Here is a 13,864-nt window from a genome sequence, read left to right as displayed (position 1 = left end):
AAAACAGGCCTTTTTCTGTCTATTCTGGGAAAAAGTACCTGGAAAAATTGGGATTTTACCAGTCCCGGTTTCTTCCGAATTGGGAGAATTTTCATGGACAAAGCATTGTTTGGGAAATTATTTTTCTTTTTTTTTCTTATTTTATGAAATGTTTTCATACATAGGTTTGGCCTAAAATGCTATTTAAGTATTAAACTCTTTTTTTTACCCATGCAACAAGCAGCTGCAGCAACAGTCATGTCCCTGCTAACGTAAGTATGAGTATGATAATAAAACACAGTCTTTGTTACGTTTTGAATTTCAAATGATATACATAGCTTGATATGTCATTAAGTATTTTTTATGAACATTCAGTCGAACGACCTGCATCCACCATATTGTTATTCAAAATTCAAGTTGCCAATGTCTGAAGGCAACCATTATTGAAACCAAAGTATAGCTAAACATCATAATGTATAGTATTGAAAGTTAAGAAGCTGCAAAGGGTAGTGACTCTGAATCTGGCAGTGGAAAATGAGTCATATTCTTGGTTAACCGTTGAGTAGACTGATTGGCGGTAGTATTTCCCCACAAAACATTCAGTTTTTGTGTGTCTTTCAGGTCATTTTTTTGTATTTTACTTCAATAATACTTAGAATTATGCGACATTTTTTTAAACTGCGTCAGATTTCTGTATTTTTTTACCTTAACTTACTCTTCCGAACCACCAGTAACGTTTGCAAGTTAAACTAGTCCACATTTATTTACCTCAGGCCATTGATAACGATTCTCAAACAATTTACAGTAATTAATGCGTACACATTGTTATCAATTGTTGTATACATACCTGATAATTCTGAATAATCCAGCACTTCAATATTTAAAAGCTAATTCTGACCGAAAATGACCGTAAATGTGTCTTAAAAATGCATAGACACAAGCGTCCGTCATTGTTTGTCTGAAGTCTCAAGATCCCAAAATTGCATTATGGAACGCTCGATACTATGACATTTTACGCATTGGCATGTTAAAACACGGTGCCCAAATTATTTAAAACACAGTATCTACTGAGAAACGCATTTTTCGGCTCCATTATTTCGGTTGGAAATTGGGAATTTTGTTTTAGATAATTGCGAAAAAAACATCCATATTTGCATTGGGAATGGGTCCGACTATCGTACCTGTGAGATAGGCAGAAAAAGGCCTGACAAATGTCCAAGCTACAGTGCTTAAGTTCATTTTGAAATATTTCAAATTAATTTAGCTTTTTCCAATAGCTTTCTCTGGATTAAACTATTTAAGATGTAAAACAAGTTTTAGTGTTGGAAGGGGAAGCTTGGTATTAGTTTATAGCCGTATGGATACATATGGCTGAATGTTACTGCTTCAATATGATTATCATAAAGTCTTTAAAGAAGCTACAACAATCCATATTCCATTAAAATTTTCCTGTACATTTTTGCAAAGAAATATTCAACTTAGTCCTTTATAAAGGACACAGAGGGAAAGTTGAGAAAAAAATCGGTTTAAAAAAATAATAAGGCATTTCACATGAACAATTCTAGGGACAGTAAGCATTTGAAATGTTTGATTCCATTCATAAACCCATGTGGGACAGACAGACACAGTGATTCCAGTATACATTTAGCCCCAATCACTTGTGGTAGGGGAAAGCCATATAAAAAGATTCAGCTTTTAAATGGAGCAAATAATGGTTATAACATGTAATTAACCTTTAGTTTATGACGATTTATTGCAATTTCTCCCAAAAGTGCTGGTCACATGGTATTTTCCCCTTTTGAGAGGGCTAAGGCTGTATCCCAGGTTTAATTGTTTGTTTGCCCTTTTTATTTCTTTAAACATATACAGGCAAATACATATAGTGCCAGCTGAAATTGAAATTAATAAACTTCTTTAAATGACTTAAGGTCAAGGCTATCTGTCAACAAGAAATACCTTTAGGTGGAATTGTATCCACACAAAATCCACCAAGATCTGCATTCTTTTTTATACTTTCCTCTGCCACCAAGTCTGGATTGGTTCTTTCGTCTTTTCTTCTTTTTGACCGCATCTGTTTATACATACAAGGAAAACCTTCACATTCCTTGGTAGATTTTGATACAAAGAGGAATCTTAAATAATGCATGAGCCACAGTGCAATCTCCAGGGATTTTCTTAAGAACTTTTCTTCCACTTGCACTGGGGGCAAGTCACTATGAACATCTACTTGCCCACAGCGAAAACAGGTTGTCCACTTTCACAATTATGCTTATTAAAATATACTTTAAAAGATAAACATAAGAATGCAATCTGTTTATTTTATATCATGTAATCAAGGACAGGTTTTATCTCCTTTGTGACCCGTCGAAAAATGGTCTTTTCCACTGGAATTTTTTCCCCTCAGCCGGTAAATTTTTGCCTCAATTTTTGTTTAACCTTCAAATATATAAGTAAACCAGATCCAGTGTAGAAAATAATAAAATATTGCATAGAACATTAACCAGCTTTCATACAACTTGTTAACAGTACCGGCCAACTTCAAGTGACCCACTTCATTCAGAGGTTGGGGAAGAATGACCCACAAATACAATGTCCCTGAACCAATCTCTCAGTTTAAATTCAGTAATTTGCAGAATAATTTTAAACTAAACATATAAATAAACTTAAACTAAAGATTATCACCACCAATATCAATGGGTAAACAGCAATAAATACGGCCTGGGGGCAAATACAATGCAATACAGTATATTACCTCGTGCACAAAAGAATCTGCTAGGCCCGTATTCACCAAACAATTCTTAGACTTAAGTCTAAGAATAAAGAAAATTGATTAGGTCGAGTCCGTCACGTCGAGTCCGTTAAGTCGGTCATGTCGGGTCCACTGTCCGCGTCGAAAAAGAGCATGGCTATCCCAGCAGGCATAGCATCCATCCGATTGGTCGCGAGCCCCATTGGCGGGTTTTCTTACAAAGTTGTCGTTCGTTTCTTTCAAAGTCCATTCGGAATGGGAATCAGACAACTCGCCCCAAAGAAATCTCACCCCAAGACAATTCGCCCCTGAAATCTGAACAAGCGTGAAATGTTAAACGACGTTTAATTTGACGGCATGCTTTCATTTTCTGTTCAAAGATTTTTTAATCAGACATATTGTATGATAGTTTGGTTTAAATATAGAAGAATAATTGAATGCTTTTGTGTTAGTTATGTTTTGTAAAAGTGTGAGTTGATGAAAATTAATTATGCCGACATGCTTTGATTGTCTGGACACAGATTTATGAGTAAGACATATGGTATCACAGTTTGGCGTGATAAAAGACTACATAAGGTTATTAACAAGCTTAACCAGACAACAATGCTCTTTTTAAAGTAATTGACCACTCGCCAGCTGTCAATCAAACTCACGTAATAATCAATCAGATTTCGTTTATTGCGGCCACATGGTCCGACAAACAAAGACTTACGGAGTAATGGAATAAGCGTTTTATGAAAACACAACTTAGTGGGCGGAGCGATTGCGTATTGGCGACTGATCATTTAAGAGGGCTGTCTGTATATAAAGCGGGCAGTTTTCAGTGAATCATATGCCCCAGACCAGACCACGATACTAACCTGGCATATTACAAAACACATAGGAATGCTGTCTTTGCTTTATAACCAGAAACACTAACGTGTGCGCTCTCCCTAATACCAATTTACTATCATCTCAACTCAGCCCTCTCTTCTTTCATCAAATAAATGACCTATCAAAACTAGTCTGGCCCTTACAACACCACAGTCTCACAAGACACTTAACACACGCAATAAGAAAGAATTTACAAAGAAATTTTCTACCCCCAACGAACTAGTCATCGGCCCAATCAAACAAACATAGTCCCTTTCTTCTATCATCAAATACATGATCTTTCAAAAACTAGCCTGCCCTTCGCAATAACATTCAAACTATATACCAAATAGCAACAGAGAGAGCCCACGTTACCGTAAGATATGACACAAGACGCAGAACTACACATGTATATAAGTACCGATACTAACACTATGTACTAATATGTCCTCCGCGAGAGACGTTAAACGGGGGTGCAGTGTATCGGTGCTATACACCGGGCACTTAAAAGAACCAGGGCGCCTCTGGAATCGGGGCGTTTCCTGTATCCTGCTCGAACCCCCACTAACACCTCTCATGGGGCGGAGAGCACAATAACCACACTTGGGTAAATGAAAGCTAGAATACGGGACATAAACTATAATACTATGAGTTTTACAAATTAATATAAAACATAAATAAATCATATGATATAACAACGGCAATTTTGAGATCATTTATTTACTTTACCTATCCAATTATAATAGCAAATATAACATAACTACAAAATAAATACATCCCAGCTTGATACATGGTCTGGATGTTTGGCAGGTGGGTGGGAAAGAACGATGGTGACTCCGGGTGGGGCTTTGGGGGGCTCCATGGTTGGTTCTTGACTGATCTGTTGTCGCGCGCAGCGAGAGGGTGGATGAGGGTGCTTGTCTCGAGGGTCCTTCAGCGGTTGGGTGCTAGGGCCGGGGGCCGTATGCGGTCTCGGGGGGGGGGGGGGGGGGGGGGGGGGGGGGGGCTCGGGCTCGCTCGGCGTGGGTGCGCTTGTGCGGGGGCGGCGTGTTCTGCGATCTGGGAACTGCAACGATATACAGCCCTTCACGACTGACCGACGACCGTAAATAACCGACAGACATCTCCTCTTCCGCTCCAGACAAATGCAACAACAATCACATACCACATACTATACACAACCATACACAGATCAACATCAAGGGACCCGGAACACCTGGGGCGTGGCACTCTCATACACATCACCCGTTATGAGTGGGGGGTTGTGAGAGCGTATGTGTGTGTATTCCGGGTCTTACTTACCGAGTGGTGTTGGTATGTGGGTCGCGTTGAGTGTCTTGTACATAAGTAGTGTGCGGGACACTCGGCGGATCCGCACCTCATCACCACCTTACGGTAAATACACATTAGGTCTCATTGGCCAACGTGCACGAAACTCTCTTTAAAATTAAATTATTTGGCGAATACCCGGGAAGCCGGGGTAAATTTGACCTACTTTGGCTCTAAATTAATCTTTTTCCCCTGAGAGGTCACAGGGGCAGGTCGGGCTACCATAACCTCGTGAAGAGGCCAGTAGGACCTGTAAATAAACTCTGAAACACACAACAGTGAATCATAAAATTGAACTAATTTATATAAATATTTCAAACATTTGTGCTTCTTAAATGTAGGATACAATAATTTTACTGTGAGAGTAAGTGAGTTTTGTGTTTCTGCAATGGCAGAAGTGGTAAAGTGCATACATTGTGGAAAGACAGTTGGGCAGAGGCAACGTGCTGTTTCTTGCGATGCCTGCGAGCGATGGCAACACTTAGGTTGTGATTCTGGTAAGTGAACTTATAATATAATATTTGTTATGACTTACATTTTTCAGGTCAGGCATATAATGTTTTCCCATAACTTATGAATCTAAATCATTTGATACTTGCATATTATCGGGTAATCAAACCAATGTCCGTTAATCCGTTGACACATAACAGATACCTGATACGATAATAAAACATGTCATATAAATGTGGAAGTCGCTTGACCGTTACCTTTGCGTTATATCATATGGGTAATGTACACCGCTGCTACACCCGATAATTAATTAAGCATTGTTGAAATCCAACATAAAGTGCTGATTACATAGGATTTAAAAACAATATGTTTGTACTTTTACCTGAATAATGAAATATGAATGAATATTATAATATTATGTGCATTTTATATTTATGATAAGAATTTACATCTTAACGTTTATCTAATTTATACATAGTAAATAATCGTGATTATTTTTAACTAGCTTAACGCCCTTAACAATATTATTTCAGATATAAAATTTTACGTTTCGCACGTCGATTTTGGTATTTTCCTTACGAGTTGAAACAATATAGCCAATACAAAATATCCTATTGATTACTCAAACACACTCTTTTACTATATAACATCGTGCATTTTTAACCATGGAATATTTTTAATATGTTATATAAGACTACTTGCTATACTGTCAGTGCGGAAATTGACCTTATTTCTTTATATCCACCTTCACATTTTATTAGCGCCGTCTTTAATTAGGCTATCTCTAATAAAGAACAGATAACTGTGAAATTAATAACAATGTGCAACGGTGATGTGGATACATCCTCGTTTTAATTTTACATGTACACAACAATTTAGCCATAAATGAAATCAATTATTTTGGCAGTAAATCCATTTTTCCAGTACAGTAGCCAGGTGCCTGTGTATTTAGCTGATAAGATATATTCACCACAGCAGGTTGCTAATACACAGTGTAGACTTCCCCTGTTTTATTATTGTATTTGTTATTTACCTGATTGGATTAAATGAGTCGCGTTCTGGGAATAATGGGCATAATGCATGTGCGTAAAAGTGTCGACCCTAAATTGGATTTTTGCTAAAAAGACACTTCATTTAAACGAAAAATGTCATAAAAGCGGAAAGTGCCGTCCCTGATAATTCGTGCGGATTGTACAGGCTAATCTGGGACGACACTTTAAGCACATGCATTATGCACAGTTTTCTCAGAACACGACTCAAATAAAGTATATTCATTCGGGTCTGCTAGCGTTATGTTAAGGGTCATTTTATTTGAAAAGCTGGGTTTCTGTCATAATTTCCATCGTTTTGCTTGTATACACAATTTGATGAATTTATTGGCGCGATGGAGTATAAAACATGCTGACAGAATAGTATCAGTTTTTAATTATGTGTAATTTAATTCGCATCTTTCGCTTAACTCGAAGTTCAATGTCACGCGCACTTCACAAACATCACGTTTCATTGTATTTATTTTTATAAATTATGTACAAATATTAAATGTTATATACATAATTATGTTTTGTTTATTTACGTAACTAGAAAGAAATAATAAAACATTGCTATATATAAAGCGCTTTACTTTTGCAAAATTCTACAATAAATAAAGACATATCGTATTTTATTAAGTGCACGTGCTTGACATTATAAAATATTAGTATTTTATTGTAAACAATCGAAATTTGACCTGAGATTTGATGCAAGTCACAATTTATTTAGCGGCCGGTATTCTGCTCTCGGCCGCTGATGGTGTATTGTAGTTTATACAATTATGATAAGAAACTGTAGCAGGCAACAGGCATCAGGTTGATAAGAAGAACTGATGTATTTATTGAACGCGAATAACATCAACAACTAATAATGTTTGAAATTATAAATTTGCCCATAATAATTGTATAACATTATTCATCAAGCGCAAAGTGCATTAAACGCTCGCCCGCTGTTGGGTATTTTATATTTAGTAACACCTTAATACCATCATTTTTAAACGGAGAACTCTTTTTGTTAAGTGTACGTGCTTGAAGTAATGTTGCTCTTATTTATATAAGACTACTTGCTATACAGCCAGTGTCATGCGAAAATAGATCTTATTTCAGTAAATAACATTACTTCGGCATTGTAAAATTGCGTATTGTATGATTATAATATATAGACATTTATTTAATGTACTGATATCTAAATCAACTTATGATTTTACCGGTATTATGGCATTGAACGCGTGTATAAAAGGCACATATACTATTCTTATTAAATCATATTAATACTTATACTAATTTAAGTCATCACATAATCAGATTGCGCACTGCGTGTAATCAGATTATCACCTTAAAACGATTCCGATGGATTATTAAATCGAGCTTACTATTCAAATCAGTGATTCCTTGTGGTACAATCAAGCATGGGATAATGGCAGACATACCCATGGCACAGTTCATGATTTATTTTATGTAGCTCACAGCCGAGGATCGAACCAATGGTATCTGATATTTTGAAGCGGATATGTTGCCACTAGGCTATACGAGGTTTCAAGAATGAACATGGGTCAGTTACTCTATCGGTATAGAATCTGACGGTGTTTACAACATGATACAGAAGCATAAATATTACGTATCTGAACATCATTCTTTCATGTTAGTTTGAAAAAGTATGTGTATTTCTAGGTCTTTGATGTGCTGATTTAATTTTATTTGTTTACCTTACAGACTCTGGAAAATGGCCCTGAAGCAGATGAGACGAATTCCACACCAGAAACTGAGGAAATGTCAGATAACCGTTCACCAGACTTGAGTTTCGAGAACGAGGCAGATGGTTTGTTGGTTGAAAGCAGTGCATCACTACTAGACGTATCTCTAAGAGTGAGTTGTTTTATCGTTATACAAAATGTTGTTGAATAAAGATAATTTGAAACAAGATGCGTTTGTGAAACACAATGTCCCCCTAAATAATGTTTGACCTTGAAGGATGACCTTGACCCTTCACCACTCAAAATGTGCAGCTCCATGAGATACACATGCATTTCAAATATAAAATTGCTAGCTTCAATATTGCAGAAGTGACATTACATGAGCAATTTTGACCCATATATTTGACCTTTAAGGATGACCTTGACCTTTCACCACTCAAAATGTGCAGCTCCATGAGATACACGTGCATGCCAAATATCAAGTTGCTATCTTTAATATTGCAAGTGTATTCATAAAATAAGCGATTTGGGCCACATATATTTGACCTCTGACCTTGAAGGATGACCTTGACCTTTCACCACTCAAATTGTGCAGCTCCATGAGATACACATGCATGCCAAATATCAAGTTGCTATCTTCAATATTTCAAAAGTATTAATAAAATAAGCGATTTGGGACAAATATGTTTTACCTCTGACCTTGAAGGATGACCTTGACTTTGACCTTTCACCACTCAAAATGTGCAGCTCCATGAGATACACATGCATGCCAAATATCGAGTTGCTATCTTCAATATTGCAAAAGTATTCATAAAATGAGCAATTTAGGCCACATATATTTGACCTCTGACCTTTCACCACTCAAAATGTGCAGCTCCATGAGATACTCATGCATGCCAAATATCAAGTTGCTATATTCAATATAGCAAAAGTTATTGCAAAATGTTTAAGTTGGCGCAAACCAACCAACCAACAGACCAACCAACAGACAGGGCAAAAACAATATGTCCCCCACTTCTATAGTGGGGGACATAAAAAAATATTTGTAGTTCAAGGTCGCGGTGTTGTAGTGGATGAGATATCCGCCTAGCGATCGGGTGTTAGTGGGTTCACTCCTTACTTGGGAAGCATTCTAATTATCTCCTCCATGGACACCAAGTACTGGTTCTTCCCAGGAAACCGACTCGATAATGTCCATGTCTGCCTACCATGCTCGAAAGGGCACTTGGCAGTATAAATAGATAGTTGTTTTTCATGCTCTTCCCATTTTTAAAGAAAAAAACTGAAGAAGTTATCAGTTTGGTGATGCCTTAGTAAAATACAGAAAGACCTATAATCTTTACTTCAAACTGCATTTACTTTGCTTGTAAAAATGTATTTATTTATTTCAGCTCCATGACTATGGAAGGTTTACACCAGTACCCGCCATAATCCGTCATCAGTGTGAACAAGTGCAACCGGAGCTGATTTCTGTGGTTACTCAAACCGACGATACGAGAGTTCCCAGAAGTATATCAACCCAGACTTCTACTGAAACGTCGACAGTTGGGATACAAGTGGATCGGCCTAGCTTCACCTTTGAGGATATAAGGGATGATGACGATAAGGTGTTGTTCTACACTGGTATCCCAACTGCTGGAACTTTTGAGTGTTTATTTGATGAGGTCAGTGTTGGAATGAAAGCAGGGTTAGCACGAAAAACCTGTCCCCGGAAAATAAAGTGTGTTTATAAACTGAAAATAGTCATGCTAATATAAACTGGAAAAGTGGCTCCTTAAAACTAGTACAAATTAAGTTTGATAAGAAGCTGAACAAGTGAACTTTGTGAGAAATTCAGTATACAATTTAACTAGAAGTGTTTGACCATTGCATGTATGTATAAGTAATATACTATGTAATTATGTGAATAATACTTAATTTCACATTTTACAGTCAGCTTTCATTTGTGAAAATAAAATTGTTACTGATTATTATTTTCTTGTCTCATATTCCATACAAACATTTTCAGGCAAAAAAAGAAAATTGTGTTTCTGCGTTTGTGTGTTTGTGCCAATATATTTATACATGTTTTCTTGCTTGAAAGCAGTTTTGTAAGACCAAACAAATTATAAGACTGAAATTCTGATAAATATTGTACTGGATTCAAGTTTACATACATTAATTGACACAGAGCGTTGAAAACACAGATTTCTTTTGTATACCTAAGTAAATGTTTGTCTTTAAGGTTTAGTACTGCTACTGAAGACTTAATCAACAGTTAATTTATAATTGGGAGCAATAAACCCGTCAAGAATTTTTATGCCCCCGAAGGAGGGCATATAGTGATCAGACTGTCTGTCGGTCTGTCCGTCCGTCACACTTTGCGTTTAGGTTTCGAAAAATCCTCATAACTGCTATGTCGCTTTGGATAGCAATTTCATATTTGGCATGCATGTGTATATGGACAAAGCTTTTCCATACGCACACAAATTTTGACCCCTGTGACCTTGACCTTAAACTAAGGGTCCGCGTTTAGGTTTCGAATATGCATTTAGGTTTCGAAAAAAGCTCATAACTTCTATGTCGCTATAGTGATCGGACTGTCTGTCGGTCTGTCCGTCACACTTTGCGTTTAGGTTTCGAAAAATGCTCATAACTTCTATGTCGCTTCAGATAGCATTTTCATATTTGGCATGCATGTGTATATGGTCAAGGCCTTTCCATATGCACACAAACTTTGACCCCTGTGACCTTGACCTTAAACTTAGGGTCCGTGTTTAGGTTTCGAAATATGCATTTAGGTTTGGGAAAATGCTCATAACTTCTATCAAGCGTATATAGGGGGCATAAGTCATCCTATGGTGACAGCTCTTGTTTAAAACCAAGATTTCTGATACAAGTAGCAACACCTGCAGAGTACTTGTCAGATGTAAAGCAGAAGTCATACCAGCAAAGCTTCCAAGGTGTCTATTAACTCAATGGGGTTCTGAAATGATCTATACTTGGACAAAAAGCATTGTGCACAGATTTTTAATAAGATGCAGCTGTTGATACCTCTGTGTTGATTTTCTTAATTTGGTTCATGCTTGCCACTCATTAATTTCATATCATTTTAACATTTTGAAACAGATTATTATCGTAAACCCTTCGGTTTTTCTCCAAACACAGGTAAGGTAATAAGTGATGGATAATAACATAGCAAAAGTTCTTTTTATGATTTATCATTTTAAGAGCAAATCAATTTAGCGGAATAACAATTGACAATCACGTTGTGATGGTATTAATGAACCGTACACAAATCGTTGAAAAGCATTCTACATGTACTACTGTAAAATTCATAATATGAACAGTTGATAAATATTCATACATTCATACACTTTTATGTACAATATTTATATGCTTTGTAGAGCTAAATGACTATTGAAACATAAAAAAGGAGGGACCTCAATGATGTCCTGTACTGTTGTTACTTAAATTATTTTCTGATCTGGCGTTAACTTTTGTTATTTAACCCTATTCCACTTGGAAGCACAGTGAAAACAGCATAAAACCAGAACAGCATGCTAGTAACTCGCAGTCTGTTCAGGTTTTATACTGTTTGCTGCTCATCAGTATTTAAGGGTTGGAAATGAAGCCTTTAAAACTTAAATTTAGTAATAAAGGTACTTTATTACATTTAACTTTTTAAGGAACTACAAAAGCTTGAAAATACATATTTAAGAAGTAAAGGGTTAATCTCTAGAGAAAAGTGAGACATCAAAATTATAAAAACATATTCTAGGAGCAAGGGTAAGCTTGCGAGAAATTCACAATTGTGATCTTAAATTCATATTTGTTACTATTCTTTAAAGATTGCACTCAATTTCTTTTAAATCTTTCAGTCTCTTGTTTCAGTAAAATTACTTCACCAAAATTGGATGCAGTTACACGTAATTTTCTTTCATCTTCCCAAAGTACGTTCTTTCCCTGACCTCTGGTTAATTTTTCAATACTTTGGCATTCACAGTGCTCACGCTGCTGCCAGACATTATCGCCAATGGCGATTATTTTATTTAACTGGCTATTATTTCTTAAAATTGTCTAGAAAAAATGGCGATTATTTTGTCCTCCTACACAGAGACCTATACAAACAAATTTGTTTGTATAGGTCCCTGTCCTACATCAAAAAACAAATTGCCTGTAAATGTCCGACGAATGCGAAACGCCTGCCAATCGGGCCATCAAGCAGGAAAAATCGATAACGAGATTACCTGTGTACACACTCGACCATGTGTATTGTCATACGCGTCAATAACTTTTGAGACATTGTGGCCTAGAGCGTTTTTCTCAATCAGTGTCCGACAACAGTGATATATATCGGGAAAAAAAACGTTTTAAATCTCCCCGTGCTTTACCAATTATCGGTAACTGTTAGATCTTTGTTAATTTTTCGCAAATAATTTTTTAATCGTCATGAAATCGCCGCTTATATTGTCGGCTGGTTTTGTTTTTCACGCCGTTTTTCTGCAATTAGATTACGTTGAACATTGCTTGATGAAATAATTATTTAATCGCCATCAATTAATTATCCCCGTAATCACCGCTGTTTGTCGTCTGCTTTAACATAATGATTTCAATTTTTAACCAGGTAACCTGGTGTTCCCAATTCAAAGGGGCCCGGCATATGCCATGGCCAGCAAACACGTGTTTGGAATTACACTGATGTGGTGTATTTTAACTCCCGCGCTGTGACGTTAATTGATGTAAACATGATCGGCATTGCGAAAGTGTTCTTTTTGGAATAAATCATTTACAATTGATATTGGCCTCTGCCTACAATATTGCGGCCGATGGCAAACGTCGTATTAAGAGATAAAGTAGTCGAACGATATGCACATTTTAGATTATGCATATTAATATTTTATATTATGCATATTTAATGTGCAAAACGCGTACAATTTTTCGGATTACCGTTTTCGGATACTTTATTTTTTTCGTCGATTATGATTTATTTTCGAAGTTCATAATAGCAAAAATATAATGACGAATACACATGCGGTGATACGGAAGGTGTGGTTTATAATATTTCGAGTTGTATTCACCAAAAATTGCAATTGGAAAAACTATACAAAATAGTATAATCAGTAAGGGCTCTGGGTGGGTTGGGGCCTCTGCCCTTAATTCTTATGTGTATGTAACTGTAGCTGAGATCTGGTTTGTTAAGTCACACCTACAGCATTGATTGTATTCTTTATTGTAAAGCCATGATAATATTTTATAAGAAAATGACACACTGATATTATGTTTGTTTTTAAGTATTTATTTATATTATAACTTAAATCCAATAAATATACATTTAATAAACATAGATAAAATGAGATTCATTGTTTTTTCTTTCTTTTTGTCTTCAGTTCAGTTTTGCGGAAAAGTCCGCATATGTTTTGGCTATTATTTTTTTAAGGAAAAAAAATATGGCTATTGTTTTCTGAAGGCCAGAGTGAGCACTGCATTCAAGTTCATCCATTTGTAGCATATCCATCATTTTCGACATTTTATCCTTCACAGTTTCACTATTCAGATCTACGCTATCACTAAAGTTATATCCAATTTCTATAAACTTTGGTAATTTCACCTCTTCCTTCTCTTCTACAAAGTTCAAAAGCCATCCAGCTGTTGGGTTGCATATTTTCGAGTTTTGAACGGAAACTGTTCTCATTTACAGAAATCGCAAGAAGTTCTTTTCTGGTGTTATTTTCGACTGGCTCTAATTTTGACTCAAAGGTATGTTTCCGAAATGTAAATTCGCTAGACTTTTTAGGCGTTCG

The 13,864-nt window shown here is 36.3% G+C and overlaps 2 long non-coding RNA genes across 2 annotated transcripts; both read right to left on the bottom strand.

The window, feature by feature from the left end:
- Positions 1-1,923: 1,923 nt before the first annotated feature.
- Positions 1,924-4,505, bottom strand: LOC127868484 (uncharacterized). The gene is made up of 3 exons (XR_008044147.1): positions 4,356-4,505; positions 2,732-3,043; positions 1,924-2,050 (listed from the first exon to the last, which is right to left on the bottom strand). It is a non-coding gene; the product is annotated as an uncharacterized LOC127868484 (long non-coding RNA).
- A 3,150-nt stretch (positions 4,506-7,655) lies between these two features.
- LOC127868486 (uncharacterized) lies at positions 7,656-9,503 on the bottom strand. The gene is made up of 2 exons (XR_008044149.1): positions 8,635-9,503; positions 7,656-8,507 (listed from the first exon to the last, which is right to left on the bottom strand). It is a non-coding gene; the product is annotated as an uncharacterized LOC127868486 (long non-coding RNA).
- Positions 9,504-13,864: the final 4,361 nt, after the last annotated feature.

The sequence above is a fragment of the Dreissena polymorpha genome, chromosome 2 (assembly GCF_020536995.1).
Source record: "Dreissena polymorpha isolate Duluth1 chromosome 2, UMN_Dpol_1.0, whole genome shotgun sequence".
In the NCBI taxonomy this organism is placed as follows: domain Eukaryota; kingdom Metazoa; phylum Mollusca; class Bivalvia; order Myida; family Dreissenidae; genus Dreissena; species Dreissena polymorpha.
Note: the sequence above shows the minus strand (reverse complement) of the source record. Positions and strands in the feature narration are given on the sequence as shown.